Source organism: Lutra lutra, chromosome 6 (genome assembly GCF_902655055.1).
Source record: "Lutra lutra chromosome 6, mLutLut1.2, whole genome shotgun sequence".
NCBI classification, from domain to species: domain Eukaryota; kingdom Metazoa; phylum Chordata; class Mammalia; order Carnivora; family Mustelidae; genus Lutra; species Lutra lutra.
The window spans coordinates 55385579-55396989 of NC_062283.1; positions in this window are offsets into that span (position 1 = coordinate 55385579).

Sequence of the window (11411 nt, forward strand, 5' to 3'; positions counted from 1 at the left end):
GGCTTGGAATGACAAGAGTTAGGGTTCCTATGACACTGTAAAATCTATTCTCAAGAAGTGATTCATTGACTGGAAATCAGGAAATGTAAAAGGATAAGAAGGTGTTTCACCCACTTTATTTAACTGCTTATGGAACTATACCTTAATGTGAAAAAATGGGTCATCTTGACACCTAATTACAGAACTCTTTACCATGAAGTCAGTACATTACATTATAGAGAAAAGATATAATAAAAAGAGGGACCAAAAATATCCAGAGTTCCTTTTAGCAGTGAAACTTTCACAAACTTTTTATTCTGCTGATAAATGTCCTCAGTCAATGTGAGTCTCTAGCAAATGGACACAATTAATTTCAAATTGTCTATAATCATACTGTTTTATGCCTAGCTGTATGTGGTTATGGAGTGCCATTATGGACCAAATTGTTCCCTCCAAAATTCATATATTAAATCCCTAACCCCCAATGTGACTATATTTGGAGATGGGGCTTTTAAGGAGGTAATTAAGGTTGTATGAGGTCATAACAGCAGGGCCATAAGGTGGGTGGGGAAGGAGTAATTGGGTGATGGGCATTAAGGAGGTCACGTGATATGGTGAGCACTGGGTGTTATATGCAACCGATAAATTATTGAACATTACCTCTGAAACTAATGATGTATTATATGTTGACTAATTGAATTTAAATAAAAAAAAAGAATGGGGCCCTAATCCAATATTACTCATGTCTTTCTAAGAAGAGGAACAAGAACCAGGAATGTGTACCCACAGGGGAAAGACCACGTGAGGACACAGCAAGAAGGCAGCCAAGCCAAGGAGAAAGGCTTCTGCTGACCCCCTGATCTTGGACTCCAGCCTCCAGAACTACAAGAAAATAAGTTTCAGTTATTTAAGCCTCCAGTCTGTGATATTTTGTTATGGCAGCCCTAGCAGACAAATATAATCATTTCGATAAAAAACTAAGCTACTCTACCCCCCAACCCCGCATAGCCCCACAAATGGCTTCTGACATCCAGGAGTTGAACTAGTATTATCAGCTAGGCCATGGTGTTGCTACAGGCTGGCTTACCTCATGCTCAGGTGTTGGTGTTCTGCTGAATACAAATCATCTTGCAGAACATCAACGTTACACAGGGCCTCTCTGTGACCAGACAGACTTAGAGGAATGCAGGACTACTCTGCAATCATGTCTGAACACAGAACACGAACATTGTTCACACCTGGAAATACCCAACATACTCCTTTTCTGGCTAATAGCTAATGGAAGGGACCGCTGCTTCTTTACTAATTACAGCTTTTGCTTTAGTATTCCCTCAGTGTAAAACATTTATTGGGATACCTAATCACACAATTTCACCCTCTTTCTGAGAACACTCAATCCAGTGTGAACCTCTACTTCCTTGGACCATTCCTGGAAAAACTCAACTGAAGTTCAAATCCTATATGATCCTTTCTAACCCCCTTTATTAAGATGTTATGATTGTTATGTTCCAAGATTCTCTATGAGATGCATACAAGTCATAAACCCAATTTCTTCAACTACAGGTGTGTATTTGGTGATTTTAGCTAGAAGACATTGGCAATTTGAAATAAAGTTAGTCTAAATTGAGCTGTGCTGTGAGTATAAAATACACAGCTGATTTTCATATACTTATTTGAAAAAGAAAATTTTAAGCATATCAAAACTTTTGTATTGACCATAATGATAATATTTTGATATATTAACAAATACGTTATTAAAAGGAAATTTACTTGTTCTTTTTTTTTTTCTTTTAAAAGTATTAGTACTAGAATTTTTAAAATCACTTATGCGACCTGCATTTTATTTCTGTCGAGCTGCACTGGTTTATAACGTCCCAAGAAAGTCAATCCTTGGCAATTCTGACCATGGGAAGTTTGCTATTTTTTTTTTCTTTAAAGGAATTTATTAGTCAGATTAGGACATGGTGCACTGTGGTAACAAATAACTCCCAAATCTCTGTGTATTAACACAACAAAATTTATTTCCCTCACACATACAGTTCATCGTGGATCTGGACACCTCACCAGGGTTATTATTCTCCATATGGAGGTTCAGAAATCTAGTGCGATCTTTATCTCTGCATTATCACAAGGTTATGTTAGGGAGGGGTCTGGAGGTTCTGGCACAAGTAAATAAGTTCTTTGTTGCAAGCCAGAGCCAATCATGAGGTTATGGTTAACTACAGGGCAAGGAGAGAACGTAATCTTCCCACATACTGAGGAGGTGGGGAGAACTACAACTGAGAAACAATAGTTACATTTCCCATATGTAAATAGAATGCGTGTTCTAAGTGTTAGTTTAACAAAAATGTGTGATATATTTGATATATGCCTAATATATTTTATTTTGGAGACTTTGACTCAGATGATATCAGCACTGATATTGAACATACCATCAAAAAGATTCCCAAATTTTCCAACTCATATTTCTGTGAAAACGTCTTAATGTTTCAAGGCACTGATAGCTCACAATTCCTTACGTCTTTTTCTTATACCCAGATGAACTTTTTTTTTAAAGATTGTATTTATTTATTTGACAGACAGAGATCACAAGTAGGCAAAGAAGCAGGCAGAGACAGGTGGGGGAAAGCAGGTTCCCTGCCGAGCAGAGAGCCAGACTCGGGGCTCTATCCCAGGACCCTGAGATTGTGACCTGAGCTGAAGGCAGAGGCTTAACCCACTGAGCCACCCAGGTGCCCCCCAGATGAACTTTAAAACAAAGTTAAAATCTTGTTTGAAAGCAGTGTGCCAGTGGAATAAATAGAAGAAACTTTTCAAGATCATTGATATTTTTAAGTTGGTTGATCAGGCTCTATGTCCATCCAAATCTATGAATCTATTTCCATCTCTCTTATATACATACTTGTATATACATGCACACTCATATATATATACACCCACATATATGTATATATGCATACGTACATGCAGACATGTATTACTTTCTTTAACAAGGTTTTATAACATTAAAAACGAATGTGATCCTTGAGATTTCATTAGTTAGAATCCTCCCATCTGCAGGAGGGATTCCTAAAATGCAGGCGAACTTGCCTTTATCTTCAAAGGTTTCCTCCTAGCATCAGAAAAGTTGTTTGTAGTAAGCCCAGGGGAAGGAGGAGGGCCTGACAAGCTTTCTCCTCCCCTTTTGTGGCTGAACTGAGAAAGCTTCTAGTATAACTAATTTTACCAATATAGATCAGTAGGTTAATTTCTGGAGGAGGCAAGCCTATGGCTGTGTGGGGTATAAGGAAAAAGGGGGAGTCAGCACTTGATTTCACTCTCCTGGCCTCTCTTCTCTCCTGTCTTCAGGGTCTGCCACTGCCCTCTTAGACTGCTAGCCCCCAGCGCACAGTCTAAGAGAAGGAGCTGTCCGTTCAGTACCAGGACCACGTGCAACCTGCCCGCCAAAACACAAAGAACTGAAATATTAATTAAAAAAAGCCAATCTGCTCAATCCTCCGCCCGCAGGCAGGCTCTAACGGAAAACCGCATATGCTTTCCCTTTCTCCTCAATAAATCTTCATGTGGGCATTAAAATACCTAAAAGGATTAGTCATTAAATGCTTGTACATTTGGCTTAATTCGCAAGAAACTGTATGTCACAGGGTTACATCAGAACTGCAGTTTAATCTAATTTGCAGTATTTGCGTAAATGCTTCATTTCTTCTACTGATTGTTACAGAGGATAATATTAATATCCCAAGTGTCCAGAGGGAGAAGGTTAACACACCAGCACGGAAATGAGCTGGATGCTGACTGATGTATAAAAATATCAAAGCTTCTTTTAAGGTAAAACACAGAAAAGAATAAATGGGAGTGTGGCTTTTCCTCCTCAAGCTGCATTTATTATTGTTATTTATTATTTGATCCTCAGGTAATAAGGAAAATGCGTTTTTTTGAAAAGGATTTTTGCACTTCAGTTGGGTAGGCTGTCCTACATATTGCATTCAAAAGCTGTCTATATGGAAACAGTGGCACAACTCTTCAAAGGATTTAATTGCAGAATCATTCTTCTTTTCTTCTGAGACATTTCTGTTGTAGCAACAACAACCAGTCCAGTTATATGAGCCATCCCTTTCCCCACCCCCTGCCAAACATTTCTTCTTTCACTGAGCTACTGGAGCATGCACTGTTGTCTGTATTAGGCATCTACATCTGGCACTGATAATTTACCTTTTGGTGCTCCTACTTATTTTTGTACACAGTTCTTAAAATTTTACTGGACACTAAGTCCCCAAGCAAAGGGGATCAAAACCCTAACACTATCTAGAAAAATAACTGTATTCCTTAAATACACATTTATTGATTAACTACTGTGTGGGAGCACTCTGCTGGTTTTTACTCATAGAGTATTTTCTGAAATTATTTTTTGTTTACATATTGGAGACTCATCCCAAATTAATGAAAGAAGCCCTTAATTTGGGTTCATTCTTGCTTTCTTTTGCCTGAATGCTCATAGAATACAAGCTATTGTACTTATTAAATGCATTTTAAAAAAATCAAGGTTTGCATCAATTTTAGTAGAATTCATTTTTAAGAATTCAACAAGATATTTGAATATGAAGGCAACATTTGAGTGCCCAAACTTTATCTACTGGTAAAAAGTAGGCTTAGACAGGAGTCCATTTCAATTTAAGTTTTTCCTTTGTCCATGATGTACTGTATGACATAGACAATAGGGCCATAAAGACTCTATTGATACATTGTGTCAGTGGTGAAAAAAGATAAATGCACAATTTGAGTCATTCCTTGGAATAGAAGAAGTTTTTTAGGGTATTTATAATTGAGCCAGTGTGTATTATTATACATGACAGATAAGTGAATGTCTGTCTATTGTGGTAAAAAGGGGTAAAAAATACCCCTTTGTGGTAAAAAATTGTGGTAAAAAATACACTTATAGACTTAGATGTTTTTTCTATTCTTGGTTCAGTCACTTATTTTCACACCCGTAGTAAATCTCTTGGTCTCTGATCCTTATCTCTTATGTTAAGCAGGTATATCAGGCACCTTCATGTTCTGACCTTCTATGAGTATAACTGAGCACCTTCAACTTCTGAAGGTTTCATTCCATGTCCTATCATGACATTCTTTTTTTTTTTTTAAAGATTTTATTTATTTATTTGAGAGAGAGTGAGAGTGGGAGAGAACATGAGAGGGGAGAAGGTCGGAGGAAGAAGCAGACTCCCTGTGGATCCAGGAGCCCGATGTGTTACTTGATCCCAGGACACTGGGACCTGAGCTGAAGGCAGTGGCTTGACCAGCTGAGCCATTGAAGCACCCATGACATTGTTTTTTAAGTTAAAAGGTATCACCTTTGGTATGGCTGTCTGGCTCAGTTGGAGGAGCATGCGACTCTTGATCTACAGGTTGTGAGTTCAAGCCCCACATTGGGTGTAGAGATTACTTAAATCTAAAATCTTAAAAAAGGCATGTCTTATTTGAGTCACTCTTTTTAGTTTGTTTCAAATACAGATAAATAATACCGAAATTTTGGTCAACAATTAGAGTTGAAATCATCAGATTATTTCACCTTTTACTTATTTTCTCTGACAATTTATGGTTTATATGTTATTTTTACTCCCATCTCCTTTATCTTGTATTATTATTGAATAATGAATTCTTTGTTGAAACATAAATGATTATTATTGCTCTCTTAATTGTCAATCAGGGTCATGATGATTTATTTATCATCAAAATTCTGTTTTTATTTGAAGAGACTGAATATACAAAATTAAACTGAGTATCAACTGTTAAAGTTGACTTAGTTAACTTAGTATTTTACCCTCTGTTAGATGTAAGTTTAACATAATTAATTCTCAATAATTCAATTAAATTCTAAAAAATTAAGTAAACACCTATTTTATTTATACCTAATATCTCATTAGATAGTAAGGAAGACATTAAGAAGTGAATAAAGCATAATTTTCAGAATTTGAGGAACTTACAATCCAGTTGAGGAAATAATACATGTAAAATCAATTATATGAATGGCAGTCAATTACATGAATGGCAAAATGTAACAAATGTGACATAGTAATGTGGGGCAGAACGGTTTAGGTTAGTTTCCTGGGACTTGGTGGGGAGAGGCGTTCTAAAACAACATGGTCATAGCCTAAGCATTGATATATGGCATTAAAAATCAAAGTTACAGGGCTCCTGGGTGGCTCAGTGGGTTAAGCCTCTGCCTTCAGCTCAGGTCATGATCTCAGGGTCTTGGGATCGAGCCCCGCATTGGGCTCTCTGCTCAGCAGTGAGCCTGCTTCCTCCTCTCTCTGCCTGCCTCTTTGTCTGCCTCTCTGCCTACTTGTGATCTCTCTCTCTCTCTGTCAAATAAATAAATAAAATCTTTAAAAAAATCAAAGTTACAGGATCATAATAATTAGTTCACATTTTCTACCTCTAACTCTTATTTGGCAAATAATTTTTTTCTCCTTTTATGCTAGAATGAGGGTATCATTTCTATTTTGTTCTTTACATTAAACCTCTCTCTTTGCAGGAAAATCTCATGTTTTCTTTGCTCTTAGGAGGAAAATGATACTCACATTCAAAGCATAAACCCCAACTTCCTATGGGACTGCTTAGATGATAACTGGATAAGAGAATTACATCAGGGTAGAAGTGTGGGTCATATCATATCAAACTAAAAGTGTGAGGCTAGAGTCAAGTTTAGTGAGTTTTCCTTGTGTCAGATTCTTTCCAGGCCAGTTCTACTATTTAACCTTCCTTAAATAAGGATGATATTCTTGTCACTGAACAATAAATTGTATTTTTCTAAAGCTATAATCTAGGAAACAGAGTACCACCAACTCGGGAATTAGATGTGATCTGAAATGAATTGAGATGAATAACTTCTAATTAAAATAATGACAATTAAAATATATGAGCCATAAAACTGATTGTATGAGCTCTTAAGGATACTGCCTTTTAAGCAAGTGCATCATTTCTAATGCACTGGTAATTCTAGGGAGGGAAGTTTTGGAGAAACATCTACAAGACTATTTAATGTCATCTGTTGTCTACAAAAATACATAGCATTTACATCTAATTTGTATTTTTAACAATCATTTTGAGAAAGTTCTTGTTATGACAAACACTTTTTTGCTAATATATTCTGTCTGTTACATTTGATACATATGTACAAACTCTGGAAAGAGAATTTAAGGTAATGGATGCCATAATAATTTAAAAAATATATATTATGTGCGATATAATGGCTTTGTCTAAATAATGTTTGAGTTGTAGTCTTATGTTTCAAAATATGTGGTATGTTCAGTACAGACCCAGAATACGTATATAAAAACTTAGGACCTGAGTCCAAAAATATAATAATACATTATATGGAAGTTGTTTTTTCTTTTTAAAATTTTTTTTTTAAATTTCTTTTCAGTGTTCCAGAATTCATTGTTTATGTACCACGCCCAGTGCTCCATGCAATACATGCCCTCCACAATAACCACAACCAGGCTCACCCAACCTCCCAACCCCCTCCCCTCCAAAACCCTCAGTTAGTTCCTCAGAGTCCACAGTCTCTCATGGTTCATCTCCCCCTCCATTTCCCCCAACTCCCTTCTCCTCTCCATTTCCCTATGTCCTCCGTGTTATTCCTTATGGAAGTTTTAAAACATGTCTGCAAAATTTTTTACACTCTTTCCATCAAGAAGTGTGTTTGTGCTGCTCATCAAAAAGTTTAAGCTGATTTTAGTTATTCTTTTCAGCTAATAGAATGCTGTAGAGGAGATACTGCATGACTTAGAAAACTGGAAAAGCTTCTAACCTGTTTGTGGGCTGGGATTCTTGCTTTGGAGGTGCTTTTTTTGTTTGTTTGTTTTTGTTTTTGTTTTTGTTTTGTTTTGTTTTAGAAAATGAGGGGTGGCTTGACAGGGAGAGAAAAAGAGAATCTTAAGCAGGCTCCATGCCCAGTGCAGAGCTGAGGCAGGGCTCAATCTCACAACCCTGAGATCATAACTTGAGCTGAAATCAAGAGTCATCCAGCTTAACCAACTGAGCCACCTAGCCAACTGACTGAGCCACCGAACTAGAGCTTTTTATTTTCTTGTTCAGCTTAAGAATACCTTTATTATTCTAAAAAAAAAATATCTAAGTGGGGAGGAAGCAATAAGTGATGCTAGAGTTTTACAGTATTCTCCAAAAAAAAAAAAAAATTATAGTTCAAGGTGGTCATTTTTTTGTTTCTTTCTGTTTTAGCATGTTTGTACATCTGTCTTTCCTTTGATGTCCTCCACTAGATATATTAAAGTCCTTATATAATCCTCAGCCTAGGTGAAGGTGAACATAACAATATGACTATCTTTATGAGGTTTAATACTAATTTTAAGCTATTTAGTCTAACAGCTGACTGAGATGACAATGCCACAGTGTCCCACTTCAATCCACCTTTCTTGGGAAGTAAACAGACCTATCTTTGCCTTCCTCAGTTTCCACAGAAATGCAGTACTTAATAATGATAGGTTTGGCACATAATATGTTCTAGAAGCTGTGCTAACTATATATATTGTTTTTTTATTTATCACTAAAATTCTATGAAGTATTCATTATTGTTTTCCATAATTTATAGATGAGGAAATTGGCTTAAAGACATTTAGTCACTTGCCCAAACTGACCTTTCTAGTAAGAACAGGAGCCAGGATTTAAACCTAACTATCTTACTCCAGAGTCTGGAATTATTTCATTTTCTTAGAATCTTCAAGCAACACACACACACACACACACACACACACACACACACACACACAACCATTGGTATAACCACTATGAAAAATAGGAGGGTCCTCAAAAGAGTAAAAATAGAACTACCATATGATCTAGCAATACCATATCTAGGTATATACCCAAAGGAAATAAAATACTACCTCAAGGAGATATATGTAGCTCCACGTTTACTGTAGCATTATTAACAATAGCAAGATATAGAAACAATTGAAATATCTGTCAGTGGGAGATGGGGTGTGTGTGTATAAAGTGTATGCATATATATGGAATTTTATTGTATATATTTCACTGTATGGATTATAATTATTATATTAATATTATATGTATATAGTAGAGTATTATTCAGTCTTTTTTTTTAAGATTTTACTTATTTATTTGACTGAGAGAGAGAGATTACAAGTATGCAGAGAGGTAGGCAGAGAGAGAGGGGGAAGCAGGCTCCCCATCGAGCAGAGAGCCCAAAGCGGGGCTTGATCTCAGGACCCTGAGATCATGACCTGAGCCAAGGGCAGAGGCTTAACCCACTGAGCCACCCAGGTGCCCCAGTATTAGTCAGTCTTAAAAAAGGAGGAAATCCTTACATTTGTGACAATATGATAAAACTGGAGGACATTATGCTAAGTAAAATAAACCAGACATAGAAAGAGAGATACTGTATGTAATGTCCACAATAGCTAAACTATAGAAAGAACCTAGATGTCCATTGACAGATGAATGAATAAAGAAGATGTTGTATATATTCACAATGGAATATTATGCAGCCATCAAAATGAAATCTTTCCATTTGCAATGATGTGGATGGAATTAGAGGGTATCATGCTAAGTGAAATAAGTCAATCAGAGAAAGACAGTTATCATACAATCTCACTGATACGTGGAATTTGAGAAACAAGGCAGAGGATCAAAGGGGAAGAGGGGAAAAATGAAACAAGAAATCAGAGAGGGAGAAAAACCCTAAGACTCTCAATCTCAGGAAGCAAACTGAGGATTGCTGGAGGGGAAGGGGGTGAGCGGAATGGGATGGCTGGGTGATGGACATTGGGGAGGACACTGGGGAGACTGTGGGGGCCGCTTTGTATTATGTAAGACTGATGAATCACAGACTTCATACCCCTGAAACAAATAATACATTGTATGTTTTTAAAAAAGACAGATACTGCATAATCTCACTTATATATGAAATCTGACCAAGAAAACACAGAAAAAGAAAAAGAAGAAGGAGGAGGAAGTGGAGGAGGAGGAGAAGAAGAACTCATAGTTTCAGAGAGTAGAATGAGGGAGAAGGTCATGGGGAGTTATGATTTAATGGGTCTAGAGTTTTAGTGTTGCAAGATGAAAAGTATTTCGGAGATAGATGATGATGATCGCACAACAATGTGAATATATTTAATATTACTGAACTGTAAACTTGAAAATGGTTAATGTGCTAAATCTTCTTATGTGTATTTTAGATTAAAAGAAATGGAAAAAAGGAAAACATTTAAAAAAGAAATTGTGCATTTTCCATGTTCTTGCTTAACTACTCATATGATAGTCATCCCTCAGCCTCTACTAAGCAGAGAAAAACACTGTCCCAAGTGTAAAAGAATAATGAGATAGCAAAAACCTTGATCTGAAGGACCACACTGAACAGACCTGCTCCTCTAGTGCAAGCCACTTTTCATGTGTGGAGAAATAAACTACTCTCATCAATGCCATTGCATTTTTATATTTATTTGACACCATGGTTAAGCCTATAAAATAATCAATTCAGTCTTTTAAGTTCAGTTTTATTACTAAGAAATTAAATGATTGAGATAAATTAAATGATTATTCTAAGGTCACACAGACCTAGCTACCTATCTTTAAATTCCATGCTCATTTTACTCCAGCATATCAGTTCCAGAAAAAAAGGGAAATGTCCTAGGAGCTCCAGTGGAGTAGATTTGGGGAGCTCACTGAAAATCAGACTTGTATAGTCTAATGGTGGAGGCTGTCTAGGAGCTTTCCTTGTATACTTGGTTGAGACCCATTGACATATTCTGAGAACTTTGTGTGTGAAAGGCATTTTGCTGATCATTGGGATTAAAAAGTGAGTAAGATCCAGCCTCTGTCTTTAGACTACCATGTGAGTAGAGGTTATGGCAGGAAGGGGAATTCAGCTATGGTGATGCAAATAATGAGACTTAAATGAAATGACTACAAATAGTCATTTGTAGAGATGTGGTTGGGGTTAAAGGAATGAAGAATGTTGAGTTACCCAAGAAAAATCACTCAGTAGACATAATAGTAGGAGACTGCTAAGACTGAAGAGAGAAAACTAAAGTTATTAGAGACTGATGAGAGCTGAATCAGATAGAAAGGGCTCTCAACAGGAGCTGACCCACAGCTTCTTTTGCTGAAGACATTGTTGCTACCCACAGACCAATCCAAAGGGAAAAATAAATGGCCACAGAGTCCAAATTACAGGGTGAGCCTACTGGGATTCAGAGAAGGGCATAGAAGGGTAGAGAATAATCTCTTTGTTCCTAGAGGAAGCCAATTGAGAAAAACTAGCACAGGGTTTTTATAGCCTATTTTAAGAAGTGGGAGTGGGGCAGTGACCCTCTGTGCTGATAGACAGAATGTAATTTTAGAAATGTATTTTAAGTCTTTAACTTCACCTAAAATCTACCCTCCTTACT